Raw genomic sequence first — 20,839 nt, 5'->3', positions numbered from 1 at the left:
AAGAAAAAAATATATGTATGTGCAGGAAGAATATTTTTGGGGAGGGGTGAAATAAAACTTTGTAGCTGGAACACACTTGAATCTACCTCTTGTTTTCAGTTTTATTTCTGTGAAATGGGAAGAAAAATGGCATCCGTGCACAAGTGGTTATAAAAGGAAAGCAGATTTCTTTTTCAGCACAATGGGAAAGTATTTGGCAAAACACAAAAGACTTTATAAATGCACAATCGTGGGCAATTAAGAGTGAGGTTTCACGGGAGTAAATTGAAGCTTAAAAGCGTCATGAAGGATAGATCTATTAAACTCCATTAGTTATACGATTTGGAAAGAAACCGGAAGGTAACTGCATTTGTTAAGCTGATATTGAGTTGATCTGCTTAGGAGAGGCTGGGAGAGTTCTCATTTCTTTGCATGCTTAAAGCAGGGTGAGAGGAAATGGAATGGAGATAATTCTTCCCTCCTTCCTTCCTTCCTTCAATTGGTTCTTTGCAATCTGGGGGCAGCCTCATTCTGTGTACCACCTACTTATACCTGTGGGTGTTGAAGTGACTTATGAAATGTTTCTGTATGGGGTTGAGCTTCTTAATTTGCTTTCTTTCTTTTTCCTTTTTCTCTCTCCTTTCTTTCTCTTTCTCTCTCCTCTCTTTTCTTTCTTTCTCTTTCTTTCTTTCTTACCTTTCTTCGTTTTTCTCTTTTCTTTCTTCTTTCTTTTTCTCTTTTCTTTCTTCTTTCTTTTTCTCTTTCTCTTTTCTTTCTTTCTTCTCTCTCCTTTATTACTCTCTCTCCTTTCTTTCTCTTCCTCTCTCCTCTCTTTTCTTTCTTTCCTTTCTTCCTTTTTCTCTTTTCTTTCTTCTTTCTTTTTCTTCTATCTTTCTCTTTCTTTCTGTCTTCTTTCTTTCCTTCTTTCTCTTTCTTTCTTCTCTCTCCTTTATTTCTCTCTCACCTTTCTTTCTCTTCCTCTCTCTCCTTTCTCTCTTTTCTTTCTTTTTCTCTTTCTCTCTTCTTCCTCTCCCCTCTTTTCTTTCTCTCTTTTCCTTTTCTTTTTCTCCTTCTCACTCCTTTCTTTTCTTTCTCTTTCTCTCTTTTCTTTGTTTTTCTCATTCTCTCTCCTGTCTTTCTCTTCTTTCTTTCTCTCCTCTCTCTTTTCTTTTTTCTCTCTATTTCTCTCTTCTCTTTCTCCCTTTTCTTTCTTTCTTCTCTTTCTCTCGCTTCTTTCTCCTTCCTTCCTTCCTTCCTTTTTGACAGAGTCTCTCCTCTTTCTTTCTTCCTTCCTTCCTTGATGGAGTCTCACTCTGTCATCCAAACTGGAGTGCAATGGCGTGAATGGAAGGAAGGAAGGAATCCCAGCACTTTGGGAGGCCAAGGCATGAGCCACTGTGCCCAGCCTCTTTCTTTCTCTTTCTCTCTTTCTTTCTCTCTTTTCTTTCTCTCTCTTTCTCTCCTTTCTTTCTGTCACCTCTTCTCTCTTTCTCTCCCTTTCTTTTTTCTCTTTCTCTCTTTTCTTTCTCCTCCTCTTCTTCTTCTTCTTCTTCTTCTTCTTCTTCCTCCTCCTCCTCCTCCTCCTCCCCCTCCCCCCCTCCCCCCCCCCCCGTCTCTCCCTCTCTCTCTCTCTCCCCTTCCTTCCTTCTCTTTTTTTCTAACAAGATAGCCTATCTATAGCCCAGGATGGAATGCAGTGGTGCAATCATAGTTCACTGCAGCCTCGAACTCCTGGGTTCAAGGTTTCCTTCCATCTATGCCTTTCAAGTGTCTAGGACTACAAGTACATGCCACCTGGCTAATTTTTTTTTTTAAGTTTTTGTTTTTGTTTTTAGAGACAGGGTCTTGCTATGTTGCTCAGGCTGGTCTCAAACTTCTGGGCTGAACTAATCCTCCTCCCTCGGCCTCCCAAACTGTTGTGATTACAGGCATGAGCCACTGTGCATGGCCTAATTCTATTTCATTCATGCCAGCCTCCCAATAGATATGCTTTTCTTAGACAGATACTGAGAGGCATATCTCAGTCATAGGGGCTGACTCAGGTGGGAAAAATCAGTTTGGGACTAGAATATGCTTTTGGGTGAGGTGTAGATTCCAAAAGCCATGGACCATGTCACCCACAGCCACACGGGCCTCTTCTTTGTTCCTTGAGACACACAGTCTTGCCTCAAGACCCTTGTACATGCTGTTCCTTCTGCCTGGAAAGCTCTTCCCTCAGATACCCATGTGGCTCCTCACCTCCTTCAGGCCTCTCTCAGATGTCACCTCCTCAGTGAGGCTGTCTCTGCGCCCTTATTTAATAAAGTCACCAGTCGGGCTGGGTGCGGTGGCTCACGCCTGTAATCTCAGCACTTTGGGAGGCCGAGGCAGGTAGATCACGAGGTCAGGAGATCGAGACCATCCTGGCTAACGCGGTGAAACCCCATCTCTATTAAAAATACAAAAAAATTAGCCGGGCGTGGTGGTGGGCGCCTATAGTCCCAGCTACTTAGGAGGCTGAGGCAGGAGAATGGCGTGAACCCGGGAGGCGGAGCTTGCAGTGAGCCAAGATCGTGCCACTGCACTCCAGCCTGGGCGACAGAGTGAGACTCTGTCTCAAAAAAACAAATAAATAAATAAAATAAAGTCACCAGTCTACCCAAATCTTCTTCTTCTCCTTCTTTTTCTTCCTCCTCCTCCTCCTCCCCCTCCCCCTCCTGCTCTTCCTCCTCCTCCTCCTCCTCGTCCTCCTCCTCCTCCTCCTCGTCCTCCTCCTCCTCCTCCTCGTCCTCCTCCTCCTCTTCCTCGTCCTCCTCCTCCTCTTCCTCGTCCTCCTCCTCCTCCGCTGCTTCTTCTTCTTCTTCTTCTTCTTCTCCTTCCTTCTCCTCCTCCTCTTCCCCCTCCCCCTCCTGCTCCTCCTTCTCCTCCTCTTCCTTGTCCTCCTCCTCCTCCTCCGCTGCTTCCTCTTCCTCTTCCTCTTCTTCTTCTTCTTTCTTCTTTCTTCTTCCACAGAGTCTCATTCCATTGCTCAGGCAGGAGTTCAGTGGGACAATCACAGCTCACTGCAACCTCAACATCTCAGGCTCAAACAATCCTCCTGCCTCAGCCTCCTGAGTAGCTGGGACCACAGGCACGTGCCACCATGCCTGGCTAATTTTTAAAAAATTATTTGTAGAGACAGGGTCTTGTTATGTTGCCCAGGCTGGTCTTGAATTCCTGGCCTCAAGTGATCCTCCTGCCTTGGCCTCCCAAGTGCTGGGATTACAGGCATGAGCTGGCGTAGGCAGCCAGTCTACACACCTTACCCCTCTTTGTTAAGGACTGAATGGTGTCTTCCCAAATTCATATGTTGAAGTCTAAACTCTGGTATCTCAGAATGGGGCTGTATATGGAGGCAGGACCTTACAAAGGTAATTAAGGTAAAAGGAGGTCAGATGAGTGGCCCTAATTCAATATTACTGGTGTTCTTATAAGAAGAGGTTAGCCACAAAAAGACTTCAGTAAGTGTGTGAGGTAATGCATATGTTAATTAGCTCAAGTTAGCCATTCCACAATGCATACGTGTTCGAGAACATCATGTTGGACATCATGAATATGTACAATTTTGTAATCCCAGGTATTCGGGAGGCTGAGGCGGAAGAGTTGCTTGAAACTAAGAGGCAGAGGGTGCAGTGAGCTGAGATCGTGCCACTGCACTGCAGTCTGGGCAACAAGAGTGAAACTTTGTCTCAAAAAAAAATATATATATATATATATATGTGTGTGTGTGTGTATGTATGTGTATGTGTGTGTGTGTATATATATATATAATCTTTTTTTTTTTTTTGAGATTGAGTCTCGCTCTGTCACCCAGGCTGGAGTGCAGTGGTGCGATCTCGGCTCACTGCAAACTTTGCCTCCCAGGTTCATGTCATTCTCCTGCCTCAGCCTCCCGAGTAGCTGGGACTACAGGCACCTGCCACCACGCCTGGCTAATTTTTTGCATTTTTAGTAGAGACAGGGTTTCACCGTGTTAGCCAGATGGTCTCGATCCTCTGACCTTGTGATCCACTCGCCCCAGCCTCCCAAAGTGCTGGGATTACAGGTGTGAGCCACCACGCCTGGCCTATATATATACATATATATATATATATATATATATATATACACACACACACACACACACACACATATATATACACATATATATATACACACATATATATACACATATATACATATATATACACATTATATACACACATATATATACACATATATATACACACACATATATATACACGTATATATGTATACATATATGTATACCTATATGTATATATATACACATATTCGTATATATATATATACAATTTTTATTTGTCAATTTAAAAACTTTTTTTTTTTTTTTGAGACATGGTCTGGCTTTGTCACCCAGGCTAGAGTGCAGTGGCACAATCCTGGCTTACTGCAACCTCTGCCTCCCAGGCTCAAGTGATCCTCCCACCTCAGCCTCCCAAGTAGTTAGAACTACAGGCATGCGCCACCATGCCTGGCTAATTTTTGTATTTTTAGTAGAGATGGGGTCTCACTGTGTTGCCCAGGCTGGTCTCAAACTCCTAGGCTCAGGCAATGTGCCAGCCAAAGTGCTAGGGTTACAGGCATGAGCCACCACACCTGGTCCTTTGGCCCTTCCCAGCACTTTTCAACTCCTAATCTCTATATAATGTACCCACTTATTTTGTTCCTTGTCTGTCTCCCTCCTAGAATGCCTTCTGCATGAGGGTGGGGACATTTGCCAGTCTTATTCATGGCTACGTCCCCAGGACCTAGCACAGGGCCAGGCACAAATTGGGTGGTCACTCATTGTTGAATGATTAAGTGATTGGAGATAAAGATCTTGGGGCTTCAAGGTCCTTTGGTGTCTTGAGTGTCCACCTGATAAATGTGTGAGTGGAGGAAACCCTGTCTCTTTTCTCTTTCCAAAAACCAGCTGTTGGCTGGGCACGGTGGTTCATGCCTGTAATCCCAGCACTTTGGGAGGCAGAGGACGGCTGGTCACTTGAGATCTGGAGTTCGAGACCAGCTTGGCCAGCATGGTGAAACATGAAACGTGGTGAAACCCCGTCTCTATTAAAAATTCAAAAGTTAACTGGGCGTGGTGGTGCACGCCTGTAGTCCCAGCTACTCAGGAGCATCGCTTGAACCCAGGAGGTGGAGGTTGCAGTGAGCCAAGATCGCACCACAACTCCAGCCTGGGCAACAGAGTAAGACTCCATCTCAAACAAACAAACAAACAAACAAAAGAGCTGTAACCTGGTGTGGTGGTGTGCACCTGTCATCCCAGCTACTCAAGAGGGAGGCCGAGGCAGGAGGATTGCTAGAGCCCAGCAGTTCCAGACCAGCCTGGGCAATATAGCAAGACCCCATCTCTTAAAAAAAATAAAAATGAAGTTAAAAAAACAGAGAACCTGGTGAGAAGCAGTGTGGCTGGACAGGTGGCTACTCCCATGTGGATTTATTTATTTATTTATTTAATTTTATTTTTTTGGAGACAGAGTCTCACTGTCACCCAGGCTGGAGTGCAGTGGTGGGACCTCGGCTCACTGCAACCTCTGCCTCCTGGGTTCAAGCGATTCTCCTGCTTCAGCCTCCTGAGCAGCTGGGATTATAGGCATGTGGATTACAGGAATGGGTCATCATGCTCGGCTAAATTTTTGTATTTTTAGTAGAGACAGGGTTTCACCATGTTGGCCAGGCTGGTCTCGAACCCCTGACCTCAGGTGATCTGCCCGCCTTTCCCTCCCAAAGTGCTAGGATTACCTGCCTGAGCCACTGCACCCGGCCTTCCAAGTGCATTTAAAACTGCCTCTTGAACTCACCCTTTCAGCTTTCCAGAGCTCACAGGACCCAGGGACTGAGGGAGGGCCAACCCCCAGGCCCATGGCGGCTCATTTTGCAGAAGGAGACGTAGAGATGCTGAGAAATCCAGCATCCCGCCCTCTGTGGCCGGCACCTGGGAGGTGGAGCGAGTGCCCGCGGCACAGCCTCATAGTCTTTTGCTCCACGGGGCACATCTGTTGCCGGGCAGCTCCTAAGAACTGGCTTTCTGGGCCCTGAGTTGCCAAGGAACTACTAAATCCCGGCCAGCCGGGGCTGGGGTGTATTTTGACTTTCTGCGAAGGAGGGTGGGGAGGCCTCTCCTGTCTTCTGAGTTCCCTTCTCCTTGCCCTCCGTGAGCTCTGTCTGCCTCTCCCTCACGCTGGCCATCTCTGTCTCCTCTTTCTTCTTCTAGTTTCCCCCTCACTGTGCTGGAGGGAGAAGACCCTGGGATTTCTGAGCGAGGCCCACGGATGTTGAAGTCCTCCTGGGTCCCCGACTCCATGCTCTCGCGCCCCAGTTACTATGACGCCCTGCACAACCGCAGCTCGGGGCACGCCCAGCGCCCTGCAGGACACTCGGCCTCCCCGGCTCAGCATCTGCTTCGAGGGACCCCCTCTGAGGCGGCGGGGCGGCGTGGTGGATCACCGAGATGTCATCTTGGCCCACCAGGCCCACAAAATCCACAGCACCCCCCAGGCCAGGAGGAAAGAATGGGAGTGAGTATGCCTGGATGGTGGTGATCGGGGGGCGCGGTGCGGCTGTACTGGGGATCCCTTGGGGGTTAGGATGTTTTTGGCAAGCCTTTTCGGGGAGCAAATTCATGCAGCTGGAACATATTGATAAGGCTGTGCTGGCTTCTGAAATCTCAAAATCCTTCCCTGCTAACTGATCAATACTGGTTGCCTTAAGTCCCCTGGACACCCCCATCCGGCTCTGTGAATCCCTGAGCTGCCCCAGGCTGCGGCAACAGAGATTAACCATGGATGGGGCAGCCAGGACCCGGCTCCCAGGATTGTGAGTGTCCACTCCGATGGGTTGGCAAATATTTCTTTCTTTCTTTCTTTCTGTTTTTTTGAGACTGAATCTTGCTCTGTCACCCAGGCTGGAGTGCAGTGGCCCGATCTCGGCTTACTGCAACGTCTGCCTCCTGGTTCGAGATTCTTCTGCTTCAGCCTCCCAAGTAGCTGGGACCACAGGCACACGCCACCACGCCTGGCTAATTTTTGTGTTTTTAGTAGAGGCGGGGTTTCACCATATTGGTCATGCTGGTCTTGAACTCCTGACCTCAAGTGATCCACCCGCCTTGGCCTCCCAAAGTGCTAGAATTACAGGCGTGAGCCACTGCGCTCAGCCAGCAAATATTTCTGTTGAGATGGCTGAGAAATGCTGCTTTCTGCGGAAAAACATGGGAATCCCATTTCTACTTCCAGTGTTGAGTTGAAATCTGCGGGTTTAAGGGCTGGAGACAGAAGTGTGTGAAGGCAGAGACGGACCTAGATAGGGCTGGGAGTACGTGGTGGCTTCAGTTGAGTCTGGTTCTGGGTCCCCCTTTCTCTTTGTCAGTGACCCCAAAAGTGGGTCTTCTGGTGGGAGACACTGGGGGTAGAACTGGCTCTGTCATGTAGTTGCTGCTGGGCAATGTTGGATGAATGCCTTTCCTGAGCTGGGGTCTTGGCTGTTAGAGGGTTGAAGGTGGTTTGTCTGAAGGTTCAGTCTCAGGCCAGCCCTTACGCATCCTTTTCCACACAGTGGGGTTGCTAGTGGGTTTTTTCTCCTTCCTTCCTCCCTCCTTCCCTCCTTCCCTCCCTCCCTACCTCCCTTCCTTCCTTCCTTCTTTCCTTCCTTCCCTTCTTCCTTCCTTTTTCTTTCCCTCCCTCTCTCCTTTCCCTCTTTTCTTTCTTTTATTTCCTTTTAAGACAGGGTCTCTCTTCTCTCTCTCTCCTCCTTCCTTCCTTTTTTCCTTCTTTCCTTTCTTCCTTCCTTTCTTTTTCCTTCCTTCCTTCCTTTCTTTTTGAGAGAGTCTCTCCTTCCTTCCTTTTCTTTTTTCCTTCCTTCTTTCCTCTCTCTCTTTCTTGCTTTCTTTCTTTCTTCTTTTTCTTTCTGTTTTCTTTCTTTCCTTTTGAGACAGTGTCCCTTCCCTTCCCTTCCCTTCCTTTCCCTTCCCTTCCCTTCCCTCTCTCCTTTTCTCTTTCCCTTTCCCCTTCCCCTTTACTTTCCTTTTCCTCAAAAGTTTTTTTTTTTTTTTTTTTTTTTTGGCAAAGGCACAGGCCTAGGGTGGATTCCTGAGCAGACATCAGGAGTGTGGGATGAGAATATAAATATTATTTTGATTGGAGCTGAGGCTGATATGGACACTAATCAATTTAGGGGATCCCAAAATTTACTCTCTTACCCTCTTGATGCTCCAGACCTGACCCTCTGGGAAGCACGCTTCACCAGACACCCACCCCGGCCCCATTTTTCCATTTGCAGGAGGGGAAGTGGGGTTATAAATGCCATTTGGGTTGGGAGGGTGCTGGTGAGGGAGTGTGTAAATACAGGGTGCAGTGCAAACTGTTTTATTAAAATGAGCCATTGCTCATTTTGAATCAAAGAGCTTCAGGATGGGGCTGAGGGTGGTGCAAGCTTGGCCCCGAGGTGGTTTCCTGAGGTTAGGCTGACATCTACTGGCATGTTTGAGCATCGTTTAGGAAGGTATGTTGTGACTTCCCCGCCACCTGCCATAAAACTGGGTTCCTCAACCTCCCCTCCATCCACTCATCCATCCACTCATCCATCCACTCACCCACCCACCACCCACCCATTTAAACTTCTAATTGTGCATGCATCCATCCAACCATCCATCCATCACCCATCCATCTTTCTACCCATCAATCCATTCATCCATCTCCCTGTTCTTTCTCCCATCCATCCATTTTCCAGCCATCCAACCACCTTCCCATTCACCCACCTGTCCACACATCTATCCATCCACCCAACCCACCCACCCACTCACCCATTCTTCCATTCACCCATTCTTCCATCCATTCTTCCATCCATTCTTCCATTCATTCTTCCGTCCATCCACCCACCTATCGTCCATCCACCCATCCATCATTCCATAAATAACCAAGAAATGTACCCATTCCCTTTAACGTCTGCCTTAGTTTCTAGAATCCATAAAAGTTTCTTTAATTTATTTTCATTTTTACAAATTTTAATTCATTAATTAATTTTGGAGGCAGGGTCTTGCTCTGTCACCCAGGCTGGAGTGCAGTGGCCCTATCACGGCTCACTGCAACCTCTGCCTCCTGGGTTCAAACGATCTTCCCACCTCAGCCTTGCAAGTAGCTGGGACTACAGGTGCATGACACCATGCCCAGCTAATTAAAAAAAATTTTTTTTTGTAAAGATGAGATCTTGCTATGTTGCTCAGGTTGGTCTCGAACTCGTGGGCTCAAGCGACCCTCTTGCCTTGGCCTCCCAAATTGCTGGGATTACAGGTATAAGTCACCATGCCTGGCCCAAAGCGTCCTTATAGCCATGATCTCCAAACTTCTGAACTCCTACCCCAGCCAGCAAAACAATTTTTCAGCACACTTATAGCTGAAATACATAGCCACAGCCCACACATTTTTATTTATATATAATTTATAAAAATATTTTGCTAAATGTGTTATATGCACTGTAAAATACACATAAAAATAAAAATGTGAAAAGGATGAGACATTGAGATATATATATTTCCAAATGGCTTAATAGTTTGATTTAATAGTACAACACGCTTTTGCCCTTATGTTTTAGAAGTTTGCCTTCGCTTTTTGAATACCGTGCTCTGTGAGAGATTTTTATTCTGAAGATGTTCCAATACACTAAAAGTAGGAAAAAGAGCTCTGTGAGACTTTCATATCCATTAAAATTTAATAATTATCAGGATTGTGCCAGACTCACATCATAAATCCATATCCTCTTTCTGAGATATTTAAAAGTAAATCCCTGACCTTATGTGATTTCTGCAAACTTCAGACTACATCTCTAAAGCACACAGACACATCTTAGTCATATCACACTGACAATATTAATCATGATTTTTATATCTAATTTCCGGTCCACATTCAGATTTCCTTGCTCATCTTTTTACAGTTGAGTTTTTTGAATCAAGAAGGCCTGTGTGTTGCATTTCATCGTCTCTCTCTCTTTTTATTGTGGTAAAGTATACACAACATAAAATTGACCATTTTAACCATTTTTAAGCATACAGTTCAGTGGCATTAAGTACATTTGCATTGTTGTGCAACCGTCACCACCATCCATCTCCAGAACGTTTTGTTTGTTTTGAGACAGAGTCTCACTCTCTCATCCAGGCTGGAGTGCAGTGGCATGATCTTGGCTCACTGCAACCTCCATCTCACGGATTCAAGGGATTCTCCTGCCTCAGCCTCCCGAGTAGCTGGGATTACAGGCGCCTGCCACCACGCCCAGCTAATTTTTGTATTTTTAGTAGAGATGGGATTTCGCCATGTTGGACAGGCTGGTATCGAACTCCTGACCTCAAGTGGTCAGCCCCGCTCAGCTCCCAAAGTGCCAAGATTACAGGCATGAGCCACCATGCCCGGCCGATCTCTAGAACTTTTTCATCACTCCAAACTGAAACTCTGTCTCCATGAAACACTCAATCCCCAGCCCCTGGCACCTACCATTCCACTTTCTGTCTCTATGAATCTGATGACTCTAGGGACCTCATATAAGTAGAAACATACAGCATTTGTCCTCTTTTGTCTAGCTTATTTCACTAAGCATAATGTCCTCCAGGTTTATCCATGTTGTAGCATATGTCAGAATTTTCTTAATTTTTAAGGCTGAATAATATTCCATTGTATGAATAGACCACATTTTGTCCATCCGTCCACCCATCCACTCATCCACCCGTCCACCCGTCCACCCGTCCACCCGTCCATCCGTCCATCCGTCCACCCGCCCACCCATCCATCCATCCACCCACCCACCCACCCACCCACCCATCCATCCATCCATCCATCCATCCATCCATCCATCCACCTGTCCACCCATCCATCCACCCACCCATCCATCCATCCACCCATCCATCCACCCATCCATCCACCCATCCATCCATCCATCCATCCATCCATCCATCCATCCATCCATCCACCCATCCATCCATCCATCCATCCATCCATGAACACTTGGGTTGCTTCTATTTTCGGGCTATTGAGAATAATGCTACTATGAACATAGGTGTACCAATAACTCTTGGAGACCCTGCTTTCCATTCTTGGAGATATATTCCTAGAAGCGGGATTGCTGGATCATATGGTAATTCTATATTTAATTTTCTGGTAGTCATGTCTTCTACGTCTTACTTAGTCTATAGCAGTCTCTTCCTGATCCCCTATTTTCTATCCTATTGACTCTGAGAAGAAACCAGATAAATTATCTTGTAGAATGTCTCCCATTATTATTATTATTGTTATTATTATTATTTAGAGACAAGATCTTCCTCTGTTACCCAGGCTGGAGTCCAGTGGGGCAATCATAGCTCACTGAAGCCTTGAACTCCTGGGCTCATGTGATCCTCCCTTCTTAGCCTCCCCAGTAGCTAGGACTACAGGTGTGCACCACCACATCCGGCTAATATTTTATTTTTTATTTTTGTAGAGACAAGTTCTCATTATGTTGCCCAGGCTGGTCTCAAACTCCTGGCCTCAAGTGATCCTCCTGTCTCAGCCTACCAAGTCACTGGGATTATAGATGTAAGCTACTGCATCTCCTAAGCGTCTTCCATTCTTCATTGCTGTTGGAAGCTTTATTTTTATACCTGTGGTGGTTTTGTCCACCAGCAGGAACCCCACCCAGGCACAGTACATGCCACAGTGAGGTTCACGTGATTTCACCTCGCCGATTGTTTTCATGAGAATTCTGAATGTTTTCTGGCCACCTTCTGATAGTGATTGAATTAGATCACCACCGTGATTACTTCTCGTGACTGACTGACTTTGGTCTCTTTGCTCCTTTCTGCTTGCATTACTGTCTTCTTCAATCTTCTTTTTTCTCTCTCTCTTTTTTTTTTTTTGACAGAGTCTTGCTTTGTCACCCAGACTGGAGTACAGTGGCGTGATCTCAGCTCACTGCAACCTCTGCCTGCCGGGTTCAAGCGATCCTCCTGCCTCAGCCTCCCAAGTAGCTGGGATTACAGGCACCTGCCACCATGCCCAGCTAATTTTGTATTTTTAGTAGAGACGGGGTTTCACCATGTTGACTAGGCTGGTCTTGAACTCCTGGCCTCAAGTGATCTGCCCACCTTGGCCTCCCAAAGTGTTGGGATTACAGGCATGAGCCACTGCGCCCGGTCTCAATATTTGCTTTCTAGGCAGGAATCTTTCAAAGTCACGTGTCCACTTTATCAGTCAACATGCCAGTCCATCAATCCACTCAGGTCTACGCAGACTGCAATAAATTGCCATTCACTGGAATTGTTATTTATCTCATTTCTAGTGGTCTGTCTTGCCCACTGGAATATCCCCAACGGGGTTGCCTGTCTGTCCTGTTCACAGCTGTGTCCCCAGAGACTGAGGCCAGCACCCAGTAGGTGCTCATATAATATCTCTTGAGTAAAAGCATTGACTGACAATGAATGACAGCCAGTGCCAGCCAGCCAAGTGGATTTGGGTCAACCATCAGTTAAGGACTAATAAAACTCAATATTTTTCTTATTTTTATTTTTGAGACAGAGTCATGTTCTGTCACTCAGGCTGGAGTGCAATGGCTCGATCATGGCTCACTCCTCACTCCTGGGCTCAAGCAATCCTCCTGCCTCGGCCTCTCAAAATCTTGGGATTACAGGTGTGAGCCACCGCGCCTGGCCTATGGGGTCTTGTTAAATGCAGATTCTGTTTCAGCAGGTCTAGGCTAAGACTTGGGATTCTGCATTTCTTTCTAACAGGCTGCCGGGTGAGGCTGACGCTGCCTGGGTCTAAGCAGCGAGCTGCTAAACCGTCTTCTTCATCAGAGAAAAACCGTCTTCTTCATCAGAGAATAGAGAGAACATTAGTGTGAATGGGGAGCAGAGAGAGGAGAGTTAAGGGAACTACCATGAGTCTCATGAGTAATACTTATTAGGCCGTAATAATAATAATAATAATAACAACCAGGTTTTTTGTTTGTTTGTGTGTTTTTGTTTTGAGAGGGAATCTCGCTCTGTCGCCTAGGCTGGAGTGCAGTGGTGCGATCTCGGCTCACTGCAAGCTCCGCCTCCCAGGTTCACGCCATTCTCCTGCCTCAGCCTCCCGAGTAGCTGCCACTACAGGCGTGCATCACCTGCGCCTGGCTAATTTTTTTTTTTTTTTTGTATTTTTAGTAGAGATGGGGTTTCACCGTATTAACCAGGATGGTCTCAAACTCCTGACCTTGTGATCCGCCCGCCTCGGCCTCCCAAAGTGCTGGGATTACAGGCGTGTAATTCCACAGGCACCCGGCCCAACCAGGTTTTTTTTTTTTTTTTTTTTTTGAGATGGGGTCTCACTATGTTGCCCAGGCTGATCTCAAACTCCCGGAGTCGAGCGATCCTTCCACTTCAGCCTCTGGACTATCTGGGATTATAGGCATGAGCCACTGTGCCCGGCAATAACCAGTACTGACTGGGCATGGCGGTTCACGCCTGTAATCCAAGCACTTTGGGAGGCCAAGGCTGGTGGATTGCTTGAGGTCAAGAGTTAGAGACTAGCCTGGCCAACATGGTGAAACCTCGTCTCTACTAAAAATACAAAAAAATCAGCCGGGTGTGGTGGCGCATGCCTGTAGTCCCAGCTACTCCGGAGGGTGAGGCAGGAGATCGCTTGAACCCGGGACGGGGAGGTTGCTGTTAGCCGAGATCGCACCACTGTACTACAGCGTGGGTGACAAAGTGAGACTCTGTCTCAAAAACAAAACAAAAACCCAGTGTTGATGGAGCACTTACTATCTGTGGGGCATGGCTGGAAGACCTTTACATGCATTAACTCCTTTAATCCTCATCACCATTGTTATAAATAGATTGTGGCGCATGTTGTTGTTTTCCAAAGTTTTTCCGCGCAGCACATCTTATCAAATGCACACAACGATCTCCTGAAACAGCTAGGGCAACTGTTGTTGCTATTGTTATTGTGGTTACTTAGTATCTTACTATGATTACTTTTTTTTTTTTTTTTGAGACAGAGTCTCACTCTGTCATCCAGGCTGGAGTGCAGTGGCGCGATCTCGGCTCACTGCAAGCTCCGCCTCCCAGGTTCATGCCATTCTCCTGCCTCAGCCTCCCAAGTAGCTGGGATGACAGGCATGCACCACCACGCCTAGCTAATTTTTTTTTGTATTTTTAGCAGAGACGGGGTTTCACCCTGTTGGCTAGGCTGGTCTCGAACTCCTGACCTCAGGTGACCCACCCACCTCAGCCTCCCAAAGTGCTGGGATTACAGGAGTGAGCCACCACGCCCGGCCATGATTACTTATTATGACCAGTAGTACCCTTATTATTTTGCCCCTCATGCAGATGGGTGAACAGACCCTGAGAGGTGAATTCCGGGTTACTGAGGCATTTGAGAGCCAAGCCAAGAGAGAGATGGTGTGACCTTGAATTCCAGGCCAGAACTGGCCATTTATAGGATATGGGGACCCAGGCTCAGCCAAACTGCAGGTCACCAGCTAGGACTGGGTGACTTTCCCAGCTAGGGATCAGATGGGTGGCCTGAATTGTCCTGGTCCCCGAGGCCTGAGCTGAGAGAATGAGACACACAAAGTGAGACTTTTATTTTGTTTTTAGAGACAGGGTCTCACTCTGTCACCCAGGCTGGAGTGCAGTGGTGCAATGATGGCTGATTGAAGCCTTGACCTCCTGGGCTCAAGTGATCCTCCTACCTCGGCCACCTGAGCAGCCAGGAACACAGGTGCATGCCACCACTCCTGGAAAATTTTTAAATTTTTTTGTAGAGGCGGGGTCTCGCGATGTTGCCCAGGCTGGTCTCAAACTCCTGGCCACAAGTGATCCTCCTGCCTCAGCCTCCCAAAGCATTGAGATCATAGGTGTGAGCAACCATGCTCAGCCCCCAGAGAGATCATATTTTAACACAAGTCAGATTATATCCCTCCTCTGCTCAGAACCCTCCATGGCTCCCACCTGACTCATAGCAAAAGCCAAAGTACTCACTAAGACCCATAAGGCCCTGCCCCATCTACCCTGTCACCTCCCTGCCCTCACCTCCTCCCTCTCTCTCCCTCATGCACTTTGCTGCAGCCGTACTAACCTTATCACTGTTCCTCCAATGCACCAGGGTGGTCCAGCCTCAGGGCCTTTGCACTGGCTGTTCCATCTGCTAGGAATGCTCTTCTCCTCGACACCCACACGGCTCCTTCCTTGCCTCCTTCCAGCCTTTGATTAAAAGGTTTCCTCCTCATCAAACTTTTCATCATCACCCTATTTAAAATGCAGCTCCGGCTGGGTGCACTGGCTCATGCCTATAATCCTAGCACTTTGGGAGGCTAAGGCGGGAGGATCATTTGAGGCCAGGAGTTTGAGACCAGCCTGGGCAACATAGTGAGGCATCTCCACAAAAAATTAAAAAATATTAGCCAGGCATGGTGGTGTGCGCCTGTGGTCCCAGCTACTTGGGAGGCTGAGGTGGGAGGATCCTTTGATCCTGGGAGGTCAGGGCTGCAGTGAGCCATGATCATGCCACTGCACTCCAGCCTGGGCAACAGAGCGAGACCCTGTCTCATAAATAAATAAATAAGATAAAATAAAATGCAGCCCTACTCGTGCTGATTTCCTGCCCCACTTAATTTTCCCTACTAGCACTCATAACCAGATCCTATGTGTTACATATAGGGCTTCCTCCCTCGTTGACTGTACTGGGATCTGTAGTCTTAGCTACTCAGGAGGCCAAGGCAGGAGGATCCTGTGAGCCCAGAAGTTTGAGACCAGCCTGGACAACATGGCAAGATCCCATCTTTACAAAAATTAGCTGGGCATGGTGATGCATACCTGTAGTCCCAGCTACTCAGGAGGCTGAGGTGGGAGGACTGCTTGAGCCTGGGAGTTGAAGGTTGCAATGAGCTATGATTGCACCACTGCACTCCAGCCTGGGCAACAGAGCGAGATCCTATCTCTAAATAAATAAATAGAATTGAAAAAAATAAAATGCAACCCCTACTTATGTTGGTTCCCTGCCCCGCTTCATTTTCCCCACTAGCACTCACGACCAGCTCATATGTGTTACGCATCGACTTTCTCCCTTGTTGATTGTCATATTCGCTCTGTGAGCTCCACGTGGGCCGGTCTGGTGTCACCCAGGCTGGTGTGCAGGGGCGAGATCTCGGCTCACTGCAACCTCAGCTTCCCGGGTTCAAGCAATTCTCCTGCCTCAGCCTCCGGAGTAGCTGGGACTACAGGTGCGCACCACCACGCCCAGCTAATTTTTGTATTTTTTAGTAGAGATGGGTTTCATTTACCATGTTGGCCAGGTTGGTCTCGAACTCCTGACCTCAGGTGATCCACCTACCTCGGCCTCCCAAAATGCTGGGATTACAGGCGTGAGCTACCACGCCCGACCCGTTCATTAATTTTTGTTGTCGTATAATAAAAAGAAGGATAATTCTTGATAGGTGAAAGTTCTATGACGTTCAAAATTCTGTGTTCATAAAGTTTTATTGGAACACAACCTTTTCCATTTGTGCTGATGTTGTCTGTGGCTCCTTTTGTCTGTGGTCCCAGAGCTGTCTCTGGGACAGAGACTGTCTAGCCTTCAGAGCCGGAAGCATTTCATCTGAGGTCCTTTATCGAAGAGGTTTTTGCCCCTGAGCTGGAACAGTGCCTGACACACACTGTGCTCAAAAAGCAGCCTGCGCGGGTCTCCCCTGCGTTCACCCGCTGTCGCCCGCCGCTGCTACGACTGGCCACCAGGTGGCGCCATAGCTCCCCAGCCTGGCAGGCGCCGGGCAGCAGAGCGCTCAGCTCGCCCTCCTGAGTACCCACCTCCCTGCCGCTTCCTTCCTGCCTGTTCCGAGAAATGGAAGGCAGCCCCAAATCAATAATTGAATTCCCATCATGTGATAACTAATCATTACATATATGGCTATTGCTTTTTCATGCACAAAGGGCTTGGTAAAGACCAATTGGGGCGGCAGGGGCGGACTCGGGGCTTTGCAGGGCTCCCTGAGGCCTGATGGGTTACAAGCAGGTCCTGAGGTCAAGTGTGGGGCTTACCTGGCTTCAGTCTGGGGTGTGGTTGAGTGCCCCGGCCAGGGTTCAAATCCCAACTCTGCCACTTGCTGACTGATTCTGGGGGGGAGTGTTCCTTTCCCTTTCGGTGCTTCAGTTTCCCTCTCTGTCAAATGGGGAAAACAATAGCACCCGTCTCTGGGGCCTTACAAAGATTAAGTTCACTGCATTATTACATAGAAAGCATTTAGAACAGTGCAGCCACATAGTAAGTACTTGATAATAGTTTTCTGTTTCTGCAGTGGGTACGCCATTAAGCATTTGAGGCCTCAGTTTACACAGTTAAAAAAAAAAAAGAGGGCTCATGCCTGTAATCCCAGCACTTTGGGAGGCTGAGGTTGGAGGATCAATTGAGCCCAGGAATTCAAGATCAGCCTGTGCAACATAGGGAGACCTTGTCTCTACGAAAAATGCTCAAGTAATAAAAAAAAAAAAAATTAGCCAGGTGTGGTGGTGCACAGCTATAGTCCCAGCTACTCGGGAGGGTGAGATGGGAGGATTGCTTGAGCCCAGGAGTTCAAGGCTGCGGTGAGTGATGATCACACCACTGCACTCCAGCCTGGGTGACAGAGTGAGACCCTGTCTTGAAAAAACAAAAAAAAAAAGAAAAAGAAAAGTAGGTTGTTTTGTTTAGACATCACAATTAAACTGCAACCTAACCTTTTAAAAAGAAGCTACTTAGAAATCAGAGCTCTCTTTCTCTTCTTTTTTTTTTCTCTTTTTCTTCTTCTTCTTCTTTTTATTTACTTTTTTTTTTTTTGAGCAGGAGTCTTGCTCTGTTGCCCAGGCTGGAGTGTAGTGGCATGATCTCAGCTCACTGCAACCTGCGCCTCCCAGGTTCAAGTGATTCTCACCTCAGCCTCCCAAGTAGCTAGGATTACAGGGACCCACAGTGATTAGCTGCCACGCCTGGCTAATTTTTGTATTTTTAGTAGAGACGGGGCTTTAGCATGTTGGCTAGGCTTGTCTCAAACTCCTGACCTCAAATCATCCACCTGCCTCGGCCTCCTGAAGTGCTGGGATTATAGTCGTGAGCCACTGCACCCGGCCTCTTTCTTTCTTTTCTTAAGGGAGGCAGGCTGGCCAATTCTAGCCTAGTTGATATTTAAAAAAATAGGTCTGGTCCCAGGGAGCTTCTTTTTCAGTGCAGCTGGCTGACTTTTGGTACAGAGAGACCCTTCTTTTGTTCTTTGAATTAGCAGCTTTGGCAGCCATGGAAGGTCTGGGTAGGGCCCCCCAGAGATGGGGCTCCCCTCTCTCTTTTGGTCTATCAGATTCTCCATGCTGGTCCTTGAAACCCAAGCAGCTTATGAACAAATATCCCCCACCACCCCCACTGCCAAATTATCCTCTCTGTTCAATGTGACTTTTCCATCTAGAATTTATCCGTACCTTGGGTTTCCAATCCTGGGAACAACTATGGCTTATTTATTTATTTATTTATTATTTTTGATACAGAGTCTCACTCTGTCACCCAGGCTGGAGTGCGGTGGCACGATCTCAGCTCACTGCAACCTCCGCTTCCCAGGTTCAAGTGATTCTCCTGCCTCAGCCTCCCGAGTAGCTGGGATTACAGGTGCGCACCACCACACCCAGCTAATTTTTGTATTTTCAGTAGAGACTGGATTTCACCATGTTGGCCAGGCTGGTCTCGAACTCCTGACCTCAGGTGATCCACCCTCCTCGGCCTCCCAAAGTGCTGGGGTTACAGGTGTGAGCCACTGCATCCAGCCTCCTCTCTTCTTTTTCTTCTTCTTCTTCTTCTTTTTTTTTTTGAGACGGAGTTTTGCTCTTGTTGCCTAGGGTGGAGGGCAATGGTGTGATCTTGGCTCACCACAACCTCTGCCTCCCAGGTTCAAGCGATTCTCCTGCCTCAACCTCCTGAGTAGATGGGATTACAGGCATGTGCCGCCACGCCTGGCTAATTTTGTATTTTTAGTAGAGGCGGGGTTTCTCCATGTTGGTCAGGCTGGTCTTGAACTCCCAACCTCAGGTGATCCGCCTGCCTCAGCCTCCCAAAGTGCTGGGATTACAGGCCTGAGCCACCACGCCTGGCCCTCTTTTCTTCTTGTGGGGTCTGCATGCTTCTGCTTGCCTACTGCTGATCCCTGTCTTTCCTCCTCTTCCACTTCCTCCTCTTCTTCTACCTCTTTCTCTTCCTCTTCTTCTTTGACAGGGTCTTGCTCTGTCACCCACGCAGGAGTGCAGTGGTACAATCATAGCTCACTGTACTCTTAAACTCTCAGGTTCAAGCAGTCCTCCCAACTCAGTCTCCCAAGTAACTAAGATTACAGGCACGTGGCACCACACCTGGCTATTTTATTTTACTTTATTTTTTGTAGAGATTGAATCTTGCTACGTTGCCCAGGCTGGTCTCAAACTCCTAAGCTCAAGTGATGCCCCTCCTTTAGCTTTTAGAGTCCCTGGAATTACAGGCACGAGCCACTGTGCCCAAACTGATCCTTGTCTTTTATTCTGCCACTGTCACTCCAAAATTCTATCCTTTCAACACCTCAGGGTTATTTTTGTTGTTGTTGTTGTTGAGATAGAGTCTCACTCAGTCACCTAAGCTGGAGTGCAGTGGGGCGATCTTGGCTCATTGCAACCTCTGCCTCCCAGGTTCAAGTGATTCTCCTGCCTTGGCCTCCCAGGTAGCTGGGATTACAGGCACACGTCATCACGCCTGGCTAATTTTTATATTTTTGGCAGAGATGAGGTTTCACCATGTTGGCCAGGCTGGTCTCGAACTCCTGACCTCAAATGATCCACCTGCCTTGGCCTCTCAAAGTGCTGGGTTTACAGGCGTGAGCCACTGCGCCCAGCCTTCAGGGTTCTTTTGATGGTGTCTGTCCACACTCCAGGCTCCCTTAACTGCTTGAGCCTTGGAGCAGGGCTCTGCCCATGACTCTCTGCCCATGATTCCATCATTATTGCCCTCACTTTGGTGGAGTCCTGGTGGCCTTCCTTCTGTCCCCTGCATTTTCAAGGCCTTTGCACTTGCTGTTCCTCCTGCCTGGAATGTTCTTCCCATGGCTAGATCCTTCACACACTGTGGTCTCAGCACAAATGTCACCTTCTCCTGTAGAGCCCCTCTCCTGGGGAGACTGTTCATTTTGCAGAGTCATTCTGCTCATTATATAAAATTACGTGTTTCTTTCTAAATTGGATTGTCAGCTCCATGAGGGCAGGTTTGTCTGTTTGTTTCTGGTCTGTCTTTTCTGCTACTGTGTCTCTAGTGCTTAGAAAAGTGCCTAGTGCATAATAGATACCAATGTTTGTTGAGTGAATAACTGATGGACCCCTGTGAACTTGAACATCTATGTGAATCACCTCTTTATGGCTCTGACTTTGAGACCTGAAAGCCTCTTAGAGCAAGTGAACCCTATTTTCTCTTCCATTCTCTGCCCAGGGGATCTTCTGGTTCCACATTTATGCACTGTACTCAAGGGGGCCTGCCTGGAGGAGGAGGCAGACATGCAAACAGCAGCTGTACAATGTTTATGAACTACACAGAGACCAGTTCCCATTTATTCCACACCCACCATGGGCCCAGCCCTAGGCCAAGGGGCTTTGGGTATGAGTTCATGGGTTACTAACCCCAGTACCCATTTCACAGAGGAGGCAACTGAGGCACAGAGAGGTTAAATAATGAAGCCAATAAGTTGAACCAGCTTTGGAACCCAGGTCTGTCTGAATCCAGAGCCCATGTTCTTAACTCCTGCCTTTTCAAGGTCTTGAACTTGGAAATGCCTGGCATAGAGTTGAATGAATGAA

This window comes from Pongo pygmaeus, chromosome 20, assembly GCF_028885625.2.
Source record: "Pongo pygmaeus isolate AG05252 chromosome 20, NHGRI_mPonPyg2-v2.0_pri, whole genome shotgun sequence".
Lineage (NCBI taxonomy): Eukaryota > Metazoa > Chordata > Mammalia > Primates > Hominidae > Pongo > Pongo pygmaeus.
Note: the sequence above shows the minus strand (reverse complement) of the source record.